Source organism: Idiotropiscis lumnitzeri, chromosome 11 (genome assembly GCF_059441095.1).
Source record: "Idiotropiscis lumnitzeri isolate Australia: NSW breed Sydney's pygmy pipehorse chromosome 11, RoL_Ilum_1.0, whole genome shotgun sequence".
In the NCBI taxonomy this organism is placed as follows: Eukaryota; Metazoa; Chordata; class Actinopteri; order Syngnathiformes; family Syngnathidae; genus Idiotropiscis; species Idiotropiscis lumnitzeri.
This window is the reverse complement of record NC_142401.1, coordinates 13,420,227-13,431,176: the sequence shown is the minus strand read 5'-3', so window position 1 is coordinate 13,431,176 and position 10,950 is coordinate 13,420,227.

Genomic DNA, 10,950 nt, shown 5'->3' with positions numbered 1-10,950 from the left:
AAAGTTGCATTATATTATAAATGATAATCTATTACCTTTTTGTTATTTTGGTTTATTATTTTTGATTATATATTTAAATATAATGTAAATAAATGGTTTTGCAACTTTCTTTGCTTCTGTTGAATGAAAATTGTCCTACTCCCTCTAGTGTGCACGCTTTGGCCATCTGGGGGCAGTATAATATAAATACATGGAGGTTGCCTCAGCTCCTCAGTCAACCACTTTAATATTAATCGCAGAAAATGAATAATACATGCCCGTGAGTATTTTTATATTACCTGTCTATCTGTGATGCTTCACGATTGGTGTTCAAATATCTGTTGCTTAAAGGGTTATAACACTGTTACACAGATGCTATTTGTTAGCCTATATATGGTATTTCCCATTATGTGTTAGGATTTAGATTGAAAACTTTAAGGCCAAGTAATGCAGTTGTTTTAAATACACCCATTCAACCACAATCCAAACAAGTTTATCCTGTCAAACTAGTTAAATGGGCATTGTGCTGTGCTTTGTGATGTTCGCAACTTGGCCACTAGGTAGCAGTATAATACATACAGACCAAGTCTCACCAACCTTTTAAAAACGCAACGTTACTTTTTGTTGACTAATTAACGCAAAGATCTGCAAGTCTGGTCCATACTTTGTGGCAGAAATTTTTGTTATGACTATAGCTATGACACTGATAACGGTAATGATTTTGTCCAATCACCACATTTTCACAATGAGATCTATCCATTAAAAAAGGATTAGGTTCAGCAACAGGGGGATATTTTTTCCGGAAACGTGCTATTAACTAGAAACAATGGTAAAAGCCATATTGCGAAGGCTTTTATAGTTTTCAAACTTAAAAACAAAAATGAAAATATCTGCCCGTGATGAGTGTGACGAGTGCATCGTAAATGATTGACACCTTGACAGTCACGCCTTCTGTCTCTGGTTGGTTGATTTTTTGTTTTTGTTTTTTTTTGGGGGGGGGGGCATGAAAGTTTCTTGCTCATCAAATTAGAGGCACAAAAGGGGACCAGAGAAGGCAGAAGTTTTTTTCCCCACAGATCTTTGATGAATTTTTACTAATGTACTATACTATAGTTTTAACAAATACGACCCCCAAAAAATTTTTTTATTTTTTCCTGGAATTTTTTTTAAGTAGCAACTTCCCCTCTTATGGCACGCAATGTAAATGTTGGCTTAAAGGTTTAACCAGCACTATTTGCCATCAGGCTTTGGCCCTGAATCAGCACCACGGACAGCACCCCACAACCACTCTCCAAATAAACATTCCTCCTCCTCCTGATGGGATTACACTGCCTAATCGCTTTGGATGCAACAAAACAGCACGTCGCCTTGTGCTGACACTCTTTTTATTTGTCACAACTAAATCCTTTCCAGCCGAATAAATGACCCTTCATGCCGCTAATTTCTCATGCAGTCAAGTGGCTCATTAGCATATCTTTGTATGATTGGCGACAAGAATGCAAATTTCGGGGAGACAATGCGGCTGCCACTGATTTATGATGAAGACATTAGGCTAATTAAAAGGTTTTTCATGTCTTTAGCTGGTTATGTCTACTGACATTTGCTTGGACCTGCGCTGATGTCTGTTTTTGGTTGGCATTGACACAGCGTTAATAAAAACAGATGTTTCACTTCAGTGGATGCACCAAAAGAATGGTATGAGTCATTCTCAAAGATAAACATAAATAAACAAGCCCGGGAAATAATGTTTATCAGCCTGCCTCCTGCCATGCACACTCTCCATTGGTCCTCACCCCCATCCTCTCTCACAACCCCAAAACCTTGAGGTGCGGAAACGTCACATGCTGTCTGAGAATTATTCCCCCTCCTCCTCCTCTTCCTGCTCGCCGTTTCCAGTTTTACTCGAGGCGATGACAGGAAATGACTTGGTCTCCATTTGCCTTAAAAGGAAGAGCGCAGCCTTCGGACGCTCAGTCAAAACGTCAATTATGAGCTTCGGGCAAAGCTTTTTGTCGCATTTCCTCTATGCGATCAAAACACAGTATCAAACACTACCCAGTATCAATATATATATATATATATATATATATATATATATATATATATATATATATATATATATATATATAAATATAAAGAGAGAGAGAGAGAGAGAGAGAGAGGAACTACTCGAACAAACCGGCGTTATGAACTTGAAAATCAATGACACTGATGTTTCAAAATGAAGTGTTATTTTTACCTTAAGGGTGCGGCGCGATGCCAAGAGGGACGCATGTGAACCTAGGGGACTAGTTTTTTTCCCTATTAGATTAAAGTGTAATTGCAGATCCTGTACTGTAGGTGGCAGTACTGTTCTCATTGAGAGAATGTGCGGGGAGTATAAAGAATGGAAAAGGTTTTGTTTCTTTGGTTCTGATTTATATATTAACTTTCTTTTTTCATTCAGTATTTGTAATAGTTTTATGGATAAATGTTGGTATTATAGTCGCAATGAAATATTTTCTTCTTCCTGGGTGGTCGTAACAGAAAATAACTGAGAAGCACTGCTTCAAAAAAAAAGAGGGGAAAATAGTACTAGCATTTGCGTCAATTGCACAATCCCCAGCACAATCCTATTACAAAAGAACATAATACAACGTACAATCGCCATACAACTCATTTGTATTCTCTTATTTTGCATTGTCTTTTTTTTGTTATGCTCCTTGCTTTTGTAACCCTGGTAATATTTTAAATAACATTTTTGTTGTGTTACATTTTACATTATGTCTGCATCTATATATGAGCGACGAGGTAAGAATTTCACAAGATGTCTGACAGTTCATATGATAATAAACACTAAATTCCACCAATTATCTGCTCAGCTTTGGCCATGTTAAGTATGGGATTGCGCTTGACTGTAGCTAAAAAGTAGAAACACTGAAAAAGAACATGGAGCTGATGTGAAGAATGCATCTCAGGGAAGCACACACAATACCAGTTGATATTTTAAATAGCATACATAATTTATAAGGTTGAATGTTTATTCTGGCCAAAGTAATTACATTGCTGCCATCGCAATTTAATCTAAGGTTGTGGTCTGATAAGCAGCTGACAATATTCAGTACAGTCACCTTTATTTATGTCGAGTTAGTGTGGCACTGTCTATCTCACGATCATGCTTGTTTGCTAACTTCATCTTTGTTTGCTTGTTTGTTTGTTTATGACCACGTCTGTTTAGTTACAAACACCCCTTTCAAGTCGAAACAAGATTCTCGTAATAATAATAATGGTCTGCATAATTATTAAGGCTACTCCGCCCCCTCTTTCCAGCTGGTGAGCTGGCCCACTGGAGGGTATTTGGGAAGTGTAGTTAATCCAATGTTAATCTTGAGCGTGATTTATGCATATTACGGCTTTAATTGGAATAGGCGGGCCTATGCAATTATACTGTCACCAATTACTCTACCGCAGTTTACGTGCCTATCCCTTTTAAGAGATTGCCTCCCTGAAAATGTGCACTCACTAATGCATTTACCATTTAATGTTATGAATTCATTATAAGCTTCATTATATGGTTTTGCTGAGGCATTGTACATGAAATGGAAGAGAATTATTAGAGTTTGGTGTTTTATGGCAAGTAGTCAAATATATTGCCCATACGTAAAGACGAACACCAGGTTAAATTTAGCGCCGTCCATCTGTGTAGAATGTGTTGTGTCAGTTAGGCAGTAATCTCACAAAATCTCTAGGACAAGTTTGCCTGTGAAGGTCGTGTAAAATGGCCGCTTGCATCCAAAATGGCTTACTTCCTGTTTGTTTTACGACACGGGTTCTTGGGACTTTTTTATGGGGCTACTCTTGATATCCATCAGCTACCTCTTATGCTGCCAAGAAATGTGACCTTGAAGTTTAATTTATGAGAGTTTGGTGTTTTATGGAAAAGTCATCAGACTTCACTTTCCACTTTGAGCGAGAGAAGTGTGGGATTCATCCTGGAATGGTCGCTAGCCAATCGCAGGGCACATAGTGACAACATCCATTCATGCTCACATTGACACCTATTGACAATTTAGAGTCTTGAATGAATCCACAAAGTAAAAATTAATGTTTTTAGAATGTAGGGGATGCAAACTCCACACAGGAAGGCCTTAGCCGAGATTCAAACGCTGAACCTCAGAACTGTGAGGCAGATGAGCGAACCACTAGGCTACCGTGCTGCAGCAGCTGTTATACAAAGCCCCATAACACTGAACCCACAAAAGATTTTCCCACCCGAGCAATAGATGATGCTGCCAATTATTTGTGTGCATGTGTGCGTGCGTGGCTCCATTAGAATTCCAAGTGCGTCCGCAGTTGTGTGTCACACACACACACCCCATCGCCCACCTCCATCCAACTGCAGTCACCACCTCACATTGCGCCGTTGACTTCACACCGGTCGACTGAGGATTCTGTTTCTACGGCAACATGCTCCCGAAGCCCGCCCCGCCCCTCTCCACCTCCCTCCTTTTCCTGGCACAGACCACGTGACTGTCAGGAAGGCTTCTCCTTGCTCCCCCTCTATGGTGATTAACCCTCTCCTCGCTGCCTTCCAAAGGGAAGCATCTCTAATCTCCCCCGTCAGATCAAAGCGGCACTTGATCTAAATGTTGCATTAGCATATTTTGAAATCACACCAGAGTGAGTCATATACCAAGAGACCTGCTTGTATAGGAAAAATCACAATGGGTTGTGTGCTGCAGTGTTGTTGTCAAGGTCAAATATGGTGATAGCGTCGCAGATCCTCACTGAGGGAAACCTTATAAAGCATGGGTGGGCAAAATATGGCCCCTGGCCGCATACAACCTGCCCATTGCCACTTTTGCACTTGCATCAGGATTGGGCAAATGTTTGAGGTCAGGGATCACATTTGATTTTTTGGAGATGTACAGATAGACAGGCCAGGTCATTTTTAGAGAAGCAAAAAAAAAATAAGATAAAATAAATGTGTATGTTGTTTATTTTGATGATTAAATAATTCTTCAAATTGCATTATGTGTAATTAAGACATAGTTATTTAAAAACCAAAAATGAAAAGCCATATTGCGCAGGCTTTTATAGTTTTCAATAAATAAAATAAATAAATAAAATAAAAAATATATATTTTATATTTTTTATTGTATTTATTTTGGATACTGTATGATTCCTTACTTAATTATACCCAAATGAATTCAAATGATATTAAAGCATAAATTAAACACATTAAATGTATAGAATTATTGATTTTACTAGGTTTTATTAATTATGGTTTAATTTACTTTCATTGGTTAAATTTTATTAAATAATAAGGTAAATATATAAATAAATAAATCTTTCCACATGGTTTGACACTGAAACAATTAACCAATTATTTAATGAATAGCAATTTTAGGTTGGGAAAAAGTCAATTAATGCAACAACTTTTCAAGGACTCATTTATTTCATAAAATGATTGGTGAATTGATTCACTCTAAATAACTAATACATCATAGGTGGCGACCAGTTCAAGGTTTTACCCTGCCTCTTGCCCGAAGACAGCTACGATAGGCTCCAGTGCAGGATAAGCGCTTCAGAAAATGGATGGATAGCTAGTAATACATTTTATACAGTATATACATTAAATTTTATTAAATAACAAATAGAAATAACAACATAGAAAATAAATACATTATAATTATTTTCAATAAAATACCGTTTTTTGTTTGATTTGACACATTTTTAAGATTAGGCCTTCTGTCTATTTTAAAAATCAAACATGCCCATGGAGCACAAAAGTTTGTCCTCCACGTTACACAATCCGGCAGTGATCACACTTGCTTTATTTATTTTTTTATGACTGCATCCTTGACTTCCTGTCGGGAGTGCTCGTACAGTATGCACGTAGCCACATGAGCGCATCAAGTTTATGAATGAAAACTCTTCTTCCTGGGTGGCAGACATGAGATGAGATCATCTTGTTGCAAAGGAGAATCCCCCCCACCTTTCTCCGCGACATACTGTATATCCGCTTCACGTCAAACCGTATTGGTTGGCGCCACTCTTAATGAATCCTCCAGTAGACCATGTACATGATACATTGGGTTACTGATTGATGACAATGTCGCCCCAATGTCAGCTTTCGCTGCCATCAACACATGCATTTAATTATTTATTGTATTCTTTTTATGTTAAAGTTTAAGTCGAATGCATATTTGAGTCACTGCCACGATGGCAGTTTCAGATTGGAGTCAAATCTCAAGTGGTCCAGATTTGTCAACCGTCTATACCACATTTACCAAGCGCTATTCTTATATCAGATATATTATTTTGCCATCATCTCGTGGCTTCTTATGGTGTTTAAAAAAGATCACAAAAACAGCACATAGAAGAAATGCCAGTGAATAACGGATGCTCCAATAATATTAATCGATTAATTTGCGAGTATCAATATCAATAAAAGTTCAAAACTACTTTTCACGCTACCTTACACCTCTTTTTTCATAATGTATCCTTTATTGTACATTTTATATTATTATGACATATGATATCCAAGCCGTGCACGAAATATCATTGCCTATTTTTGTCATGTTCCTATAGGAACAGAGCAGAGTGGATGTGGATGATTGGTTGTCTATTCAACGGCAAAGGAGTGAGGGAAGTGACGATCGCTGACGAACACGTGAGCCCTTGGTGAGGATCCATAAATAGCTCCCACAACTAACCCTCCCCCCTCTCCAGTTCTCACCCAAGACCTTTACAAATCTTTCTCACCGTCACCACCATGAAAGCCAATTTGGGGCAATCGGCATCCAATTGGCACGAGGCCTGACACAGTTACTCTTGTATGCAGTATGCTGGCGCATGTGCAACAGGCGTAACGTTTTGTCTCATCGGGTGGACATGGTAAAGAGTTGGTGCGTGTTCTGAAACCTGATGACGCCGTGGAATGAGATGAGGATCCGGACCAGCCAATAAGGCGGTGCGACGGAGGATGGCAAGGAGGATAAGGAAGGCTGTCATGTGATGAACTTTGCCTTTGTGGACCAAGACAGGGCTACAAATTTAATGGCACAAAGTAGATCACATTCTAAACTTGCACCTTTGTCGCCCTTGATTTTTATGCAAATGAGCAAATGCCACTCGGATTGGCCGGGAAAAGACGACTTCTATCCCACAACTGCGCACAAAGGTGCAAACGTCCCGGTATGCCTAATTATACCTGTGCAAAGTCTAGCAAAATACCAAATGAGGAAAAATACGCACAGTTAAACTGCTCTTTGCGCATGATGAAAATAGGGGCCCTGATGTTAATTTGTTCCTGCAGAATCAAAGGAACCGTGCCAAACAATTGCAGAAATGTTCTATCAGCCACTTGTCGGGGGATGCAAGCAGGCTGCTTCCAATGTGGTTCTGATGATGCAAATGTTTTCCCCCAAAAATGAACAATATAGGGCATGTTTGCTTTGGTCCGTGTGGAATCACCACAAAAGCAGATCTGATCTCCAAGCACTGATAAATAAATCATGAGGAAAGTTCCAGGAGAAAAATAACACAAAAGAGTGCTCAACTCCTTTGCCTTAAGGTACAGTACTGAAGGGATCCTTTAAAGCACAACAAGAATAATTAAAGTGTCGATTTTACTTTCCTTGCTTCAACTTCATGTGAGATTTAAACAACAAACAGGATATTTTGGTGAGGGATGTTAAAATATTCATTGCGGCTGTAAGATGGTGAAAATGAAAGGAAACTCTTTTTGGTTCATTTTGTAGTTAATGACGAGTTAAGCAAGGCAAATATCTTTGTATAGCTCCATTAATTCACATGATAAATTCATAGAGCGTTACAGAGGCAAACAAGTTGAGATCGAAAACAAGATGAAATGAAAAGATCCAAATGAAGGTACAAAGTAAAATCTCGAGAAAAGAATCATACATAAAATGAGAAAATCAAACGATAAAATGAAGAAACAGATTGCGAGTTAAAAAAATTCAGTTAAATATCAAGTTCAATATTTTTCTAACAATAGTGATCGATAAAGTTCTGAAGCTATATTTAAATTTACTAATCAGATTTCAGGTGCTTAGTAAGTTTGTTCGAGAGCCTGCTGACGTACTGTGTCTCCACCTGGTACAGCGGCTGCACTGAGGCGGACAGAGTGAGGCTCCAGAGGACAGTCAAAACAGCGCAAAGGATTATTGGCTGCCCTCTCCCCCCACTGTCGGACATCTACACCGCCCGGTGCCTCAGAAGGGCTCTCAACATCGTCAATGACAATACCCACCCAAACTCACACCTGTTCGACCTGTTGCCCTCTGGCAGGCGCTACAGATGCATCAAATCAAGGACCAATAGACTGAGAAACAGTTTCTTTCCGAGAGCCATCTCCATACTGAACTCTCACACACACACGAGACCACCCTAACCTCGCAAAACAGCATTGTGATGTGTTTCTATATGCCCTATTCAGTACTGAATTCCATTGGACTGTCTTCTTTATTTATCTAATTTATATATTTGTCTGTATTATTGTTGTATTGCACTGGAGAGGGGAGCCCTCTAATCTCGTTGCACACTTGAGTACAATGACAATAAAGGGATTTCTATTTCTATTTCTATTTCTATAAACCGGAGAGATCTGTAAGTCTGTTTAAGGTCTTGAATATAATTTTGGTCGAAGAACATTTGGTGCTCTGTCCAATAACAGTTTTTCAACTCTATCCATAACTCACAAGAAGTCAGCATAGAGGTTTTATGACCCGTTGTCTACGTTCCTGGTATCACTGGAGCAGCAGCATCGTGGCCCAATTGCAGCTGTGGGATTGATTTTTGTTCGAACCGTGTTGCAATTTTCCAGTCTATTTTAATGAACACAATAACCAACTTTTTTGTGCTTTGTATCACTGCGTGTCTCTTAGAAGAACAGAGTTGAGACCAAATATAGATGTGTCAAATAACTGTGCCATCATACAATATCAAAAAAGCATTTTCAATTTTAATAAATTACAGTCCTAACCAGATTAGTTTTTTCGTCAAGTCAATGTTTATTAAAGTTTATAATCACATTGAAATTGTGTGTTTCAGATATGCTGTTGCTGAAAGGGGAACTGTTAAATGAAACCTGCTACTCAAGAGTAGGGGCAACGATTCCTTGGCCACAACGTTCTCCAGATATTACTGCCTTGGACTTCTTTCCATATCTTTATCGATCAAGATACGGAACATTGGTGATTGGAAGCCAAAGATTTATGATGCCATTGCCACCACTGATGAGGCTATCCTACAGCAAACATGGCAAGAAATTGAGTACCATCTCGATGTGCGTGCAACTAATGGTGCAGATACAGAGGAGTAGTAAATTAGAGTAAAAAAAAAAAACTTGGCCAACCACTGATTACAAAAACCAAATATAGTTAAGAAAATCGGATCTGTCGCTGTAATAAATTCCAGAAATTGTAAGGAGATTTTTTTAACAGCATTTAGTAGTATTCTATGGTATGGTATGGGACAGTATAGTAGACTATAGCATTGCAGAGACTTGCACAGCATAAGTTCTAATGGTATTGTTCCATACATCATGGCATAAAGAATCCAGCACAGAACGTGTGTTAGAGTACTATATAGTACACTAGAAAATAACAATCTTGCCACACATTGTATCGAGTATTGTACAGTGTTTAGTATGATGTCGTATGGTTCGCCAGAAATATAACACGGTACAGTGTATTAAAGTACAAAAGAGCATAGGGCGACATGGCACAACTTGATAAAATATTTTACTGTACACACTGTAAGAATGTAGTATTCTACAGTATTGTATATTTTACTGAAACTATATAAACGTTTTTTAGATTTCAAAGCAACAAAGAAAAGATTTTGTTATTATTAATGTTTATTTTCTTAGCACAATGAAAATGAAAGAGGATTAGGTCACTTGGAATGCCTGTTTCTCCTGTATAGTGTGTGTGTGTGGGTGGGGGGGGTGCGTGTGTGCGCGGGTGTGTGTGGGGGGGGGTGCGTGTGTGTGTGCGCGTGCAGACTCTTGTTAGGGTTTCCCCCACTGTCTCCAAGCGGGACGATGAGGTCATCGTTGGGGTTTAAACCCTGCATTATCCGACAGATAAGGGCTGGATTTGGATTTAGCACTCAAAAAGGGTCATGTAGCTCTAACTATCAGAGTCACACACACACACACACACACCGACACACGCACCCCCACAAGCAAAACGACTCAGACTCTTACACAAACAAGTAAACGATAAGTATGTCTCTGTGTCAGTTAGCTTTTTGGTCATAGTAATTACGAGATCTCTTCAAACTGGCTACTATTAACTGTGTGGCGTTCCCAAATATGTCAAAAACAACTGGAATATTTTACAAAATTATTCACTCAATACTAAGATTATTTTTTATTAATATTGCAACTTTTATAGTAAAATTATGACTTTATTCCTGCAAAAGAGATTTAAAGTTGCAACTGATATTATTATATTTTTGGTTTATTCTTGTATAGTTTTCCGAAGATATTTCCTCTCATAGATATGCTATCATACAGTTTTATTCTTTTAAGATGTAACCACCGTCATTAGCACTTCTGTTGTGGCTTTTGCAATAGCGGTGTAGTTCAATGTTGTAGTGTTGTGGAGTTTGCAATTGTTGTGACCTTTCTCGGCCAATGTGCCTAGTTGTTATTATTCAGGTACCATTTCTCACAAGACTCGGGTCACTCATATCTTAAGGCACCGCTGAATAAGTATAGTGTGAACTTTAACAATGAAAAAAACTGTTTTGTTGTTCCCCCCCCCCAAAAGTTGTAATTTGGAGATGAAAGGATTCCATTTTGCTTAAGACAAACACTTATGCCCACTTGGCTACTATATTTTAATAATAGTGGTGATTGTGTTTATTGAAGTATAATGTGGCATAAGCAATGATCTAAATAAATATGTGTGTGTGTGTGTTTGTGTGTGTTTGGGGTGGTCTTCCTATCTTCATTCC